Source organism: Trichomycterus rosablanca, chromosome 5, assembly GCF_030014385.1.
Source record: "Trichomycterus rosablanca isolate fTriRos1 chromosome 5, fTriRos1.hap1, whole genome shotgun sequence".
Classification (NCBI taxonomy): Eukaryota; Metazoa; Chordata; class Actinopteri; order Siluriformes; family Trichomycteridae; genus Trichomycterus; species Trichomycterus rosablanca.
Genome location: NC_085992.1, coordinates 49,249,811 through 49,263,154, shown reverse-complemented (window position 1 = coordinate 49,263,154; position 13,344 = coordinate 49,249,811). Strand labels below are relative to the sequence as shown.

At 38.7% G+C, this 13,344-nt stretch overlaps 1 protein-coding gene and 1 long non-coding RNA gene across 3 annotated transcripts in view; one reads left to right on the top strand and one right to left on the bottom strand.

Annotated features, from left to right (window-relative positions):
• Positions 1-3,393: 3,393 nt before the first annotated feature.
• LOC134314645 (uncharacterized) lies at positions 3,394-4,243 on the bottom strand. Its single transcript, XR_010012412.1, has 3 exons — positions 4,178-4,243; positions 3,873-4,092; positions 3,394-3,706 (listed from the first exon to the last, which is right to left on the bottom strand). It is a non-coding gene; the product is annotated as an uncharacterized LOC134314645 (long non-coding RNA).
• A 7,972-nt stretch (positions 4,244-12,215) lies between these two features.
• rgs17 (regulator of G protein signaling 17) overlaps positions 12,216-13,344 on the top strand; it is a 30,712-nt gene continuing 29,583 nt past the window's right edge. The window contains exon 1 of one of the 2 annotated variants that reach the window (XM_062995314.1): positions 12,216-12,357. The gene's annotated coding sequence lies outside the window, so the exon portion shown is untranslated. Of the gene's footprint in view, positions 12,363-13,344 lie in introns of both variants that reach the window. The other variant, XM_062995313.1, reaches the window with a different exon arrangement.

Below are 13,344 nucleotides of genomic sequence, written 5' to 3'. Positions count from 1 at the left end.
CCTTCCATAAAAATTAAAAATTATAGACTGTTCAAGTCTTTGTAAGGGGGTAAACTTACAAAATCAGCAGGGGATCAAATCCTTATTTACCCCACTGTATATATATATATATATAAAGAACTCAAAACCCAAATTTGTCTTAGTTTTTTTGGTCTAGGAAGTATGGTCCAATTATTTAATTACAGAAAAAAAGAAAAGTTGGAAAATCTTGTTGCAATGGTTTGCATTTTTAATGTAAGTATATTTTTGTTTAATGTAATTATTTTTTATAATTACTTTCTTAGAAATAGCAACGTCAGCTGCATGACATTTGCTTTTATGTAATAAGGCATTAAGATTTAGTTTTGCAGTGAGCTGTTAGAGTAAGAGTGCATTTTTACTTCAAATGTGCTGTGTTAATGATAGCCTTTATCATTTCTGCTTTTACAACATGTTTATTTGACATGATTTGGTGGATTATTTCTTCTATTTCTTCTGTTTTTTTGGCTAGAAATGACTGATTATTGCTTCTTGCCTTTACACCATTGCAGCTTACAAAGTTTCATGGGATTACTCTACTTTCAGATACCTGTTTATACCTCAGTCTTGACCATTAAAATTGTGAAAGAATTTTCTGAGAGTTGCACAACAGTCTCACTGTTAAAGCAAGGTAACAGACCAGCACACTGGTCAGGGATGGGTGAGGGGGGATTCTTACAGAGACTCTTACTGTGTACCGAGGACCTCACTGCTCTTTCTGCATAGTGAGTGTTGAATCAACCAGTCAGTTCAAATGCTTTTGCAGTAAAAAAGAGTGCATTTCACCCCAGTACCCCAGTAGTTCCCTGTGAAATGGACACGGGGAATCCGGCAAATTTAAGTGAGTTTCCAAACCATAAGGAGTAAAAGCTTTTGGTTTAAAGAAAACTTCAGACTGCATATGGAGTAGTGAGTAACAGCTTATTAATATGCAAAAAGTAGATAGGATAGGATAGGATAGGAAAGAAAAGGTAAGGTTAGGATGTAGGATAGAATAGAATAAAGGATAGGATATAGGATAGAATAGAATAAAGGATAGGATATAGGATATGATAGAATAGGATATAGGATTGGATAGGATATAGGATAGAATATAGAATAGGATAGGATATAGGATAGAATATAGGATATAGGATAGAAAAGGATAGTAAAGGAGAGGATAGTAAAGGATAGGATATAGGATAGGATATAGGATAAAGGATAGGATATAGAATAGGATAGGATATAGAATAGGATATATGATAGGATAGGATATAGAATAGGATAGGATATAGAATAGGATATATGATAGGATAGGATATAGAATAGGATATATGATAGGATAGAATAGAATAGGATAGTAAAGATAGGATACAGGATAGGATAAATGATAGGATATAGAATAGGATATATGATAGGATAGGATATAGAATAGGATATATGATAGGATAGAATAGAATAGGATAGTAAAGATAGGATACAGGATAGGATAAATGATAGGATATAGGATAGGATATATGATAAAGGATAGGATATAGAATAGGATAGGATATAGAATAGGATTATAGGACATGTAAATGTAAATATAAGTTATGTATTACCTATTATTGTAAGCCCTGATAGCTGCAGGAATGAAGGACCTGTGGTAGGGCAGGGATCTGGTGCTAAAGGAGCTTGTTGGAACCCCTACAGTCTCGTGTAGTGGATGTAAGGTGTTGAGAAAGATGGATGACAGACAATAAAATATATCCATCAGCCATCGCTTGTCTTGCAGGTAGCAGCAAATGGTACGAGCGGGATTATGTTGGACTAATGTATTATTAATCTTTGCTAAAAACTACCAACGATGTGAAAGTAACCAGTGAACATCCAGAGACACTGCAAAATCCACCAGAAAATGAATTAAGCTTGTTAACTTTCACACAGCTAATCAGGAGCAATACAGCACAACGTAATCATGACACAAAGCTCCTGTTGATAAAATCATGTGTGTTTCCATATTACATACACAACATGATACATGGCTGTGCTTCATTAGTTTACTAGTTACTTTAGAAAGCAAACAAAAGGTTAAAGATCGCTGTCAATGTGACTCTCTCACACTACACGATTTTTGCCTTGATTTTAGCTCGCTGACTGGTCGCCTCTAGATGTGGCAGCTCGGAGGCAACTTGGTGTTCGCCCGGGGAACGAAACTCGGCTCTCGATCAATATGTGTGAACTGTTCAACGACTTAATCCGAGCGGCTCGCAGACTCGAGAAAAATATCTAGCATGTTAAATATCTGGACCTGTCGCAGACTTCAAATCCTGTAGTGTGAAAGGCATGGCGAGCAGGTTGCGAGTGGCAGCAAGTGCGGCGTAGAACCACAGCCAATGAGAACGCAGGATACGGGGTGAGGGGAAACCCGGGGGAGGAGTGTAAAAAGACAAGGGCATAATATAGTTTAAATCAGAATACATCAGCACACACACACAAGCTTTAAGCATTTGTGACTTTATCGTCCACGCCAAACCATCATACCCACACTGCACTGCAAAAAATATTTATTAACCTCCAACTCACTACTGAACAGACAATTTCTGCTGGTCGTGTAGCCCAATCCACTCAGATTCATTTATTTTACATCATTGCTTTTACAATGTATATCAGAGCACAAACAACTTTGTTTTCATGACAAAACGTAGTTTGGGAGACCAGATAGACTCTCCTGTGATTCCTCCTGGTGATAGATGTGTGAAACCCCCTATCACCGATCAGTCGTGTAGTGTGAAATACACACCGAATTAAAAGACTCCCGGTTGCAAGAGATCTAGTCGTGTAGTGTGAACTTGGCATTAGTCGATATCACATGATTATTATTTAGGAACTACAAAGATACAGCGTAGAGACCCTGTGGATTAGAATCCACAGTCTTCCCTGCCTCAGGTACAACCGACCGTTTCTGTCAAGCACTCGGCCAGGCGGGTGAGACCCCCTAATGGGTCAAACAGAGTAACATTGCAAAAGGCTGAAGTGTTCGACAGTGAAGTGTGTCAAGGTGAGATAATATCCGAGACATTCCTAAAGTTCACAGCAAGGAACTGTATGGCTACTTCAACCGGCTGCCAGAGCATCTTATTACAGAGAACAGGAAAAGGCACAAATGTCAAAACCAGGTCTGTAGGAACATTTCCTCAAAAGGTTATCTGTCAAAATATACAGAGAGGACTTTTTCTGACATGCAAAAATGGGAGCAGATGCAAAAGCCCTGGCATTGAAGCCAAACTACTAGTTTGAAAACTTCCGTACAGATGTAGAGGAGCCTCATATATGCAGATCAGGTGTAACATTATGAGCACTGACCAGTGAAGTGAATAACACTGATGATCTCTTCATCATGGCACCTGTTAGTGGGGGGCATATATTAGGCAGCAAGTGAACATTTTATCCTCAAATTTAATGTTAGAAGCAGGAAAAATGGGCGAGTGTGACGAGGGCCAAACTGTGATGGCTAGACGACTGGGTCAGAGCATCTCCAGAACTGCAGCTCTTGTGGGGTGTGTCCCGGTCTGCAATGGTCACTATCTATCAAAAGTGGTCCAAGGAAGGAACAGTGGTAAACCGGCGACAGGATCATGGGCACGTGGGGAGCGAAGGCTGGCTCGTGTGGTCCGATCCAACAGACGAGCTACTGTAGCTCAAACTGCTGAAGAAGTTCATGCTGGTTCTGATAGAAAGGTGTCAGAATACACAGGGCATCACAGTTACAGGGCTGTTTTGGCAGCAAAAGGGGGACCAACACAATATCAGGATCATAATGTTATGCCTCATCGGTGTACATTTAAACATTCAACTACTGTGAACTAGCGTGCAAAGATGTGTAGCTTATTCACCTTTACATATATCAACTGTTGAAGAATTGGTGTAAGTTTTGACAGAATTACAGGCCTTTAAACCTCGCTCTGTACCATGCAAGCTTCGAGTCACTAGTCTTGCTCATCTTGATTCTTCACCCAGAACTTGAGGAAGACCGGGCATCAAGGTTCCTCTCTGTACCAGCACCCAAGTGCTGGAATAAACTTCCTCTGTCTGTTCAAACTTACGAGTCTCTCACTGTCTAGAAAAGACAATTAAAGACCTTCATCACCTTTTCTCTAAGCACTTAAGCTGAAAACTAACATACTGTACACTTACTAACCTTATATAGCTTTTTTAAATATGTATATATACTCCTAACAGGGTTTTAGCAGATCTGTATCCCTGCGCTGTTGTTTAATTAAACTAGAGTAGGGAAATGTTTACTGTAGAAGCTCTTCTGTATGTCGCTCTGGATAAGAGTTCACAGGTTCAAGAGAGGCTTTATTGTCATTTCAGCTATTTACAAGTACATATTGAAATGAAACGTTCTTCCAGGACTAGGATGCAACACAGAACAAAAGTGTAAGCCAATACAGTACACACAGTGCAGATAAACAACAGTACAATAAATACAAAATACATTTCTAATCTAAAACAGGTAATTAAAGGAGACTAGACTAGAGACAAGAGTAGTGATGGCCAGGATGAGTAAATGATGTGTGGTAAAAAAAAACATATTCTGATATACAGTTATATCTAGTTCACACTACACGATCTTTGCCCTGATTTGCGCTTGCCGACTGGTCGGCGCTAGATTTGCCGGCAACTCAGCGTTCACTCGGCAATCAAAACTCGGCTCTCAATCGCTATGTGTGAACTACCCAACAACACAATCCGAGCCGCTCTGAAGATAAATATCTAGCATGCTAGATATCTGGATATGAGTCGCACAACTGGCAATGAGTGCTGTGTCTAACAGCCAATGAGAACGCAAGATATGATGTGAGGGGAAACACAGGGGAGGAGTGTAAAAAGGTGGGACAGGGGCATAATATAGTTTATATCAGAATACATCAGCACACACACAAGTTTTACAGTATTTCTGACCTGATCGTTCTCTACAAAACACCAACGTTACATTGCAAAAAATATTTATTAACCTCCAACTCACTATAGAACAATCCCTGCTGTTCGCTTAGCCAAATCCACTCAGATTCATTTATTTTTTCTCCTTGATTTTACGCTGCACATCAGCGCACAAACTTTGATCACTCACTACTTGTTGGCGTGCATTTTTGGACGTGGTATCATTCAACCCCTCGTCACTTCTCGTGTTTGTTTTCGTGACAGAACGTAGTTTGGGAGACCAGAGAAGCTCGCCTGAAATTCCAGTTGGTGATAGATGGTGTAGTGTGTGACCCCCTATCGCCAATCAGTCGTGTAGTGTGAAATACACACCCACTTGAAATACTCCCGATTACAGGAGATCCAGTCGTGTACTTGGAAAGTCGTGTAGTGTGAACTTGGCATCAGACATATAAAAGAGTAAGGTGCAGAAAAATGCAATATTGTGCAAATATGCAAGTAATACAGTTGTATGTTGTATGTGTTGAAGTTGTCAGAGTCCAGGGAACAAGACTGTGTGTGTGGTCCTGTGTCTGTGCGACTGTGTGCCTGATAAATACTGAAAATGTAAATATGCGACACCAACTGTACCATAAAATCAGCTCCATTCCTTCTCCTTATTGGCTAAATTTGGCTAATACAGGCATCTAGAGTCATCCAAAATGGACAGAACTATAAAATCAACAGTAATATTTCTCCAAATCTCCCCAAATCTCTCACACATTTTGTGTTTTGTAATAAACATTGCTTGCTGCACACTTTCAATCTGGCATCCAATGAGGTCTGTCTGTCTGTCTGTCTGTCTGTCTGTCTGTCTGTCTGTCTGTCTGTCTGTCTATATATCTGTCTCTATCTGTCTGAATATACAACATACTTTGTAGGGCAGTTGTAGCCTAGCGGTTAAGGTACTGGACTAGTAAGCAGAAGGTTGCTGGATCCACTGCCAGGTTGCCACTGTTGGGCATCTATCTATCTATCTATCTATCTATCTATCTATCTGTCTGTCTGTCTGTCTGTCTGTCTGTCTGTCCGTCTGTCTGTCTGTCTGTCTGTCTGTCTATCTATCTTCATTACAATAGCATGTTGGTGCTGTCTGAGGGAGCAAAGGTCACAGGCATTCAATAATTGTTGTTGGTCCTTCCTCTTTATTATAAATGTATCTATTTCTTTTTATTTTATAATGTTACAAAATGTATATGGTGAAATCCCTATCACCTCACAGCAAGAAAGTTCTAGGTTCACTTCCCAGGTGAAGCGGTCTGGGTCCTTTCTGTGTGGGGTTTGCATGTTCTCCCTGTGTCTGTGTGGGTTTCCTCCCACACAAAAATGATCCAAGTTCAGTGGAAAATATGTGATCTACTTTCTAAAGTTCAAAACCTAAGGCATCACACAGGAAACATGTTTATCTGTTGATTTTCTCATATTATGTAGTGTAATAACACATAATTTGAGTGTTTATAGTTTTAAATAAATCCCATTAAGCCCACATTAAAGTACACAATAGGAACCAAAATCCTATTTTAAATCTTTCACCAAATAGTTCAGAATTATAACATTTTTATATTTAAAAACAAATCTGAATGATAACATGTTGTTTTGTTCTCATGTGTCTGCAGCAGAATGAAGCAACTGTGCTATCAGTGCCTCCTAGTGGAAAATAATCCTGGGACTCTCACCAAAGCAAAACCTACAAACAGAACGAGATCAGATAAAGACAGAGATGCTTGTACAGGAATTTTGCATGTGCATTTTGTATAAGGTAAGTCTGATTAATAAATAAATGTATGTTTTTTGATTACATAATTTCTAAAATGGCTTGTTTCAGCTATAAATAAAGTCGTGTCATTAGACAGTTTACGTAATCTATCAAATTTCTGCACATAAGTCATGAAGAGAATAAAATATGCATAGAATATTGTAATGAAAAACATATACACCGATCAGCCATAACATTAAAACCACTTCCTTGTTTCTACACTCACTGTCCATTTTATCAGCTCCACTTACCATTATAGAAGCACTTTGTAGTTCTACAATTACTGACTGTAGTCCATCTGTTTCTCTGCATGCTTTGTTAGCCCCCTTTCACCCTGTTCTTCAATGGTCAGGACCCCCACAGGACCACCACAGAGCAGGTATTATTTAGGTGGTGGATCATTCTCAGCACTGCAGTGACACTGACATGGTGGTGGTGTGTTAGTGTGTGTTGTGCTGGTATGAGTGGATCAGACACAGCAGCGCTGCTGGAGTTTTTAAACACCTCACTGTCACTGCTGGACTGAGAATAGTCCACCAATCAAAACTATATCCAGCCAACAGCGCCCCGTGGGCAGCATCCTGTGACCACTGATGAAGGTCTAGAAGATGACCGACTCAAACAGCAGCAATAGATGAGCGATCGTCTCTGACTTTACATCTACAAGGTGGACCGACTAAGTAGGAGTGTCTAATAGAGTGGACAGTGAGTGGACACGGTATTTAAAAACTCCAGCAGCGCTGCTGTGTCTGATCCACTCATGTGGTCCTGTGAGAGTTCTGACAATTGAAGAACAGCATGAAAGGGGGTAACAAAGCATGTAGAGAAACAGATGGACTACAGTCAGTAATTGTAGAACTACAAAGTGCTTCTATATAGTAAGTGGAGCTGATAAAAAGAAACAAGGGGGTGGTTTTAATATTATGGCTGATCAGTGTATACTCAAACTAAGGGGTAAATATGAGTAGGCTACCTACTAGCACATTTGTAGGATCTGGGACGGAACTAAAGTACTAAGAGGAAATCCATGATAACACAAGAAGAAATCTACATAAAATCTACCTGAAGATAAAACCAGGACCCTAAAGACGCCTGGGAATACCTGCTGCATTACCATGCTGCAAATATACCTAGCTTCAAAAAGTCTTTAAATAAAAAAAAACCCTCACATTTAATCAAAGTCATATTGTTATCATTCAATCCCACTGACTTAATTTTACTTATGGCTACTTTCATATGAAGAGTCAGTGTGTTTTATGCAGCAAGTAACCAAACCCTTACAGATTTACACTTACCTAGCAGTTTATTATGTACACCTCTTATATTATTTAATAATATAACAAATACAGGCTGTAACTCATGTGTTGCTTCGTACACTTTATTACCTCCTGTACCCCATTTATCAATTCATAGGGACTCCCATAAGACCCCCTCTGACCAGATGGTATTTAGATTTACATTTTCAGCATTTAGCAGATGCATTTATCCAAAGCGACTTACATTACAGTTACAGTTTACAGTCTGAGCAATTGAGCGTTAAGGGCCTTACAACCTGGCAGCTGTAGAGCTTGAACCAGCGACCTTCTGTTTACTAGTCCGGTACCTTAACCACTAGGCTTCTGCTATGCCCTGGATGGTATTTAGGTGGCACTAGAATGACAATAACACGGTAATGACATATTAATGTGTGTGTGTTGTACTGGTATGAATGTATCAGGAACAGGAGTGTTGTTGGGATTTTAAACACCTTATTGTTAATGCTGATTGTTGATTCTATCTTTACAACAACAATGGGTGCTTAAAGGATGGGTTCCTAATAAAGAACAATACCTTTAAACAGTAATTAAACATCCCAAAAACACTGCAACACCTGATATTAAAATAATCAGAATTACTAAATGACATACTAATACTTGTATGCAGCTATAAGTTCAGGTCAGAATTATACATATGGGGCGCTTGGGTGGTGCAGCGGTCTAATGCACTAGTCCATCACTGCTGAGTTCTTGAGCTCTCAAGTTTGAACCTCAGTTGTGCTACTGATCTGGCCAGGCGTAGCACAGTATCAATCCATCACACCCGAGGGTCAACAGGTTTCCACATTAGTCGACAGTTTTACTTTACTACATATACTTATAAAAATCCTATAAGGTCGGTAGCCCTAAATAACAGCTGATGTGTTTGGCCAGCTTGTACAGGATGTACAGGGATTTCAAGGATGTGTGCAACTGGTACTTAGTGGCTAAATTATTGTACACATTTAATTCTTTAGCAAAAAAAAAATCACGCTTTTATAATTGTATGTTTTTATGAAGGTATTTTAAAAAATAAGCTGGGTCAAAATTAATAAATTGGTCATGAGTTTAAACACAAATGTTGTATAACTTTGTTGCATGGCCTTTTAATTATTGAAAGTGGTTTTGATTACCTAGTCAATCCATACAACTCTTATTTCAGTATAAAATGACCGTTTAGGTTTTCCCGACCTTGTTTAGAGATCACACTTCCAAAAGCAAAATGAGTGCAGTAAACGTAGACCCAATCAGATGGACTCAAATAAGTCACCGTGGCCAGTTATAATAATTATAAAAATCATAAAACTTTCTGCATCACAACTGTAATAATCAAAGTTGATGTGTGATTATTTTTGACATAATATATATTTATAAACTTATAAATGAAATCAAATAATTAAATGTTTTGTTAGTCATTAAAATAATTGAATTCCCAAGACTGCCATGACATACGTACATTTCCCTTTTAACTGTTTAACTGTAGTTACATGCACAGTAATAAATCCTAAATGTTAGCCAAATCATCATGTTATTACATCGCACACCTAAACAGCTGTATTTTTATTTCCCACTCGCATCTGCACACGAAGAGAAGACTTAACCAAAAAAGTAAATGAATAAATAAAATAAAAATACATTATTGAAAAGGTAACTCAAACAGTTCAAGCATTAATACTATGGGTGTGTTCAAAAACCTAGTGAGCTGCCTTGCTGTCTTACTGCCTACACAGGCAGCTGCCTCAGTAGAGAGGATTCTAATAAGTCAATGACTTATAAGGCAGATTATTCGAACGCGCTACTACTAAGACAGCGATTCTATCGGGTTTTGCTTACTAAGCTAACACAGTTAGCATCTTGCCATTCAAACCAATGGGATGGGGTGGCACAGCGCGCTAACATGTCAACTAACATCTCCTTTCGTGTACTGAAACTGGTTAAACTGTCCCTGACAAGCCCGAACTTGCAAATAAAAACACTTGTGCAAGTTTATACAAGTTAAACATCTATAATAATTTATTTACGTTTGAAAATAACTTAGTTTCTCCGCACCGTCAGCCATGTTTTTTTAATTTTTCTGTGAGAGAAGAGCTGCCGCACTGAATGCTGGGATTGCCTTGATCGCTAAGGACGCTTCCGATGCTCACTCGTTCTTGAGTCAAAATAACATTGAAATGTTAAGATGCCTCAGTAGACAGCTTATTAAGGCATCTACGATTTCGAACATCCTCATTCTCGGGAGCGCAGGTAGGATGATGTAAAATGCGTCTGTGTAGAGAGCGCACTAGCTTTTCGAACACACCCATTGTGTGCCTTGTACCCATAATAACTCTTACATAAATATATACCAGCAAAGGGAGCTTTACATTTAATACATTTTAATAGCAGTAATTGTAAATAGTATATATAAATAGTCAGATTGTATTGCAGTAGATGTTGGAAGAGTGCAGATTGGAACATATACAGTAAATTAAAATTAAATAATAATTAATAGGCAAATAATTATTAAAAATCAAAACTATAACCATAATAAACTATAATAATATAAAAGCAATAACAATGAGGGATTTCTAACAATAATGTATGTGAGTTTTAATCTGTTAATATTTAATTATCTGTTTACTTAAGTCCTGTTTAATTCATTCATTGGGTGTGTTCGAAAAGTTAGGGAGCACACCCATTGTCTGTTGTAGACTAGCGGTTAAGGTACTAGATTAGTAATCATAAGGTTGCTGGTTCAAACCCCGCCACTGCCAGGTTGCCACTGTTGGGCCCTTGCCTTGAGCAAGGTCCTTAACTCTAAATTGCTTAAAAAGTGTGTACTGTAAGTTGCTTTGGATTAAAGAAATGCCGAAAGTGTAAATGTTTCACCACCGCTTTAGGGTGATTCTTCAACTGCGGGCTCTTTTTACCATCTTAACTTTTGAAAAATGAAATTAGTAATAATTTAGTTTTAATTATGTCAAGATAATGCTTACATGCTTTAGAGCAAAGACTTAATGATGGCTATAACTGAGCTTATATAGAATTTTAATATTTCATATTTATTTGCGAAGTGGCAAAGCAAAATGTCATTATGTGTTGGTAATGACGCGTTGCGGTAATGACAATTTTTACTTTTTTTAAGAAAAAAACTAGATAGGCCATGGATTTGCTAAAGCTAGTCAACAGCTAGTACAAGATGCACTTTAAATACATATAAATAATGTGTACATTTCTTTTTTTTTGGTAAAGTACTGCCATATTTATGTAAATGTAATGACGCTGAATAAATATACTCTATGATCAGGAGGAATACATGATTAAATTACTCACATTTCCAGACATTAAAATGTCAATCTTCTCTCATGGCTGGCATGTGCTTCCTTGTGAGTCTTTGTTTCCATGGTTACAACATAAACAAGTGTTACCTTCAAATGATTCCCTACAGAAACCGTACACTGTTGTGGTAATGACGATAGTGCTGGGGACAGTAATATATCGCTCAAAAATATGCATAGGTTGTACAAATATGAAAACAAAAATTATATTTTGTTTCTTTTTAAGTTATCATAAAACTCATATTGGGATTTTTATAATGAATTGATCACTTTTTATTAGAGCAGAGAAGTTTTAAAGTCTGGGTTGGGGACAAGGCCAAAGTAGCAAAATATTGATGTTTAAATCATCATAAAAAATGGAAATCATAATTATTTTGGTATGTAATTTTTTTTGTGATGCAATGAATGATCTTTTTAATACCTAAAATATTTGTTTTGTAATAAAGTATTTTTTAACACAAATTTATAACCTAGGGACGTAAAAGTTCCCCCAATTGAAGAATCACCCTTTATCGTATTCAGGGTCGCGGTGGGTCCGATTCACCAGCGAAGGCAGGAAACATCCGGGACATGTATAATTATATTACGTTAATAAAATTACAATCCTAATCTAATTTTTGGAACAGTATTATTTTGTCAAAGAGGACATGTCGCTGACCATCCTCCAGAATTTTGTCAAAGCGGGATTCCCGTTAGTTCTGTACCGTACTATTTTTACATACTAGTTAGTACGGTAGTATGCGCTTGGGATGTGTACTGTACTGTGTTCACATACTAGTTAGTACGCTAGTATGCGGGTCGGACGTATAGGCTGCAGTTTGACAGTTGGATTCTGGCGGCGCATGCGCACTGACTCCCTCGCTGACTCGGTGCTGAAGTTGGGCGGATGGCTGGTAGAGAAAAGCTCGGTCGGCGCTGATGGAGATAAAGCGGCAGCGCGTGTGTTCGGCGAGTGACACCACCGAAGTCGGTTCCAAACTGGTGTAGAATCGAGCCGTGCGGCCGTCCGAAGTGTGGAAATGGATGGGTAAGGTGAGAAAGGTTGTTTTACTGGTTTAAAATGTCCCGCTAGCTGTGGGAGGCTAGCCCGCTCGCTAACGGTCGCCCTTCTTTCTGCTCGTGCAGAATGGAACAGCTAACGGTGGCTAACGGTAGTTACACTAACACACCGCGGTTCTGCCTGTCTCTCGTTTAAACCTGTACAACTTGAGTAAATTATTATGATTATCGGTGTAAATAATTCCACACGTGTTTTATTTTGCGCAGTGGCTCGGTACAGATGCCCGAATCTGAGCTTTCCACAGCTGCAAAGCAACGCTAATGCTGGAACAGATCTAAGGGCTGAACGATATATCGTTTATTCTACATACCGAATAGGAAATATTGTCATTTTCTATGCTGATATTAGAAGCCCAGTGTATGTGTGTAAGCATATTGTACATGTATTTTAACGTATCTTAGGTTTAGGTCTCAAGTTTTAAAGGGAACTCCGATAAATCACTGTATTTCCATGATCTAATACTTTTAATAAGTATAACAAGTTGTCCCCTAATCACAACACAACATAGGTTAACTAGTTTTTCCCCAGTTTAATTCAAGTACGTCAAGTACAAGTGGTTAACATGCTGGACTAGTAATCATAAGGTTGCCGGTTCGAGCCTCACCACCACCACTGTTGGACCCCTGAGCAAGGTCCTTCACCCTCAATTGCTCAAACTGTATTGAGTCATAATTCGCTTAGGATACAAGCGTCTGATAAATGCTGAAAATGAAAATGCAGAAGCGGTTAAGGTACTGGACTAGTAATCAGAAGGTTGCTGGTTCAAGCCCCACCACCACCACCACCACCACTGTTGGACCCCTGAGCAAGGTTCTTAACCCTCAATTGCTCAAACTGTATTGAGTCATAAGTCGCTTAGGATACAAGCGTCTGATATGAATGAAGATGTGGAAGGGCAGCTGTAGCCTAGTGGTTAAGGTACTGGACTAGTAATCAGAAGGTTGCTGGTTCAAG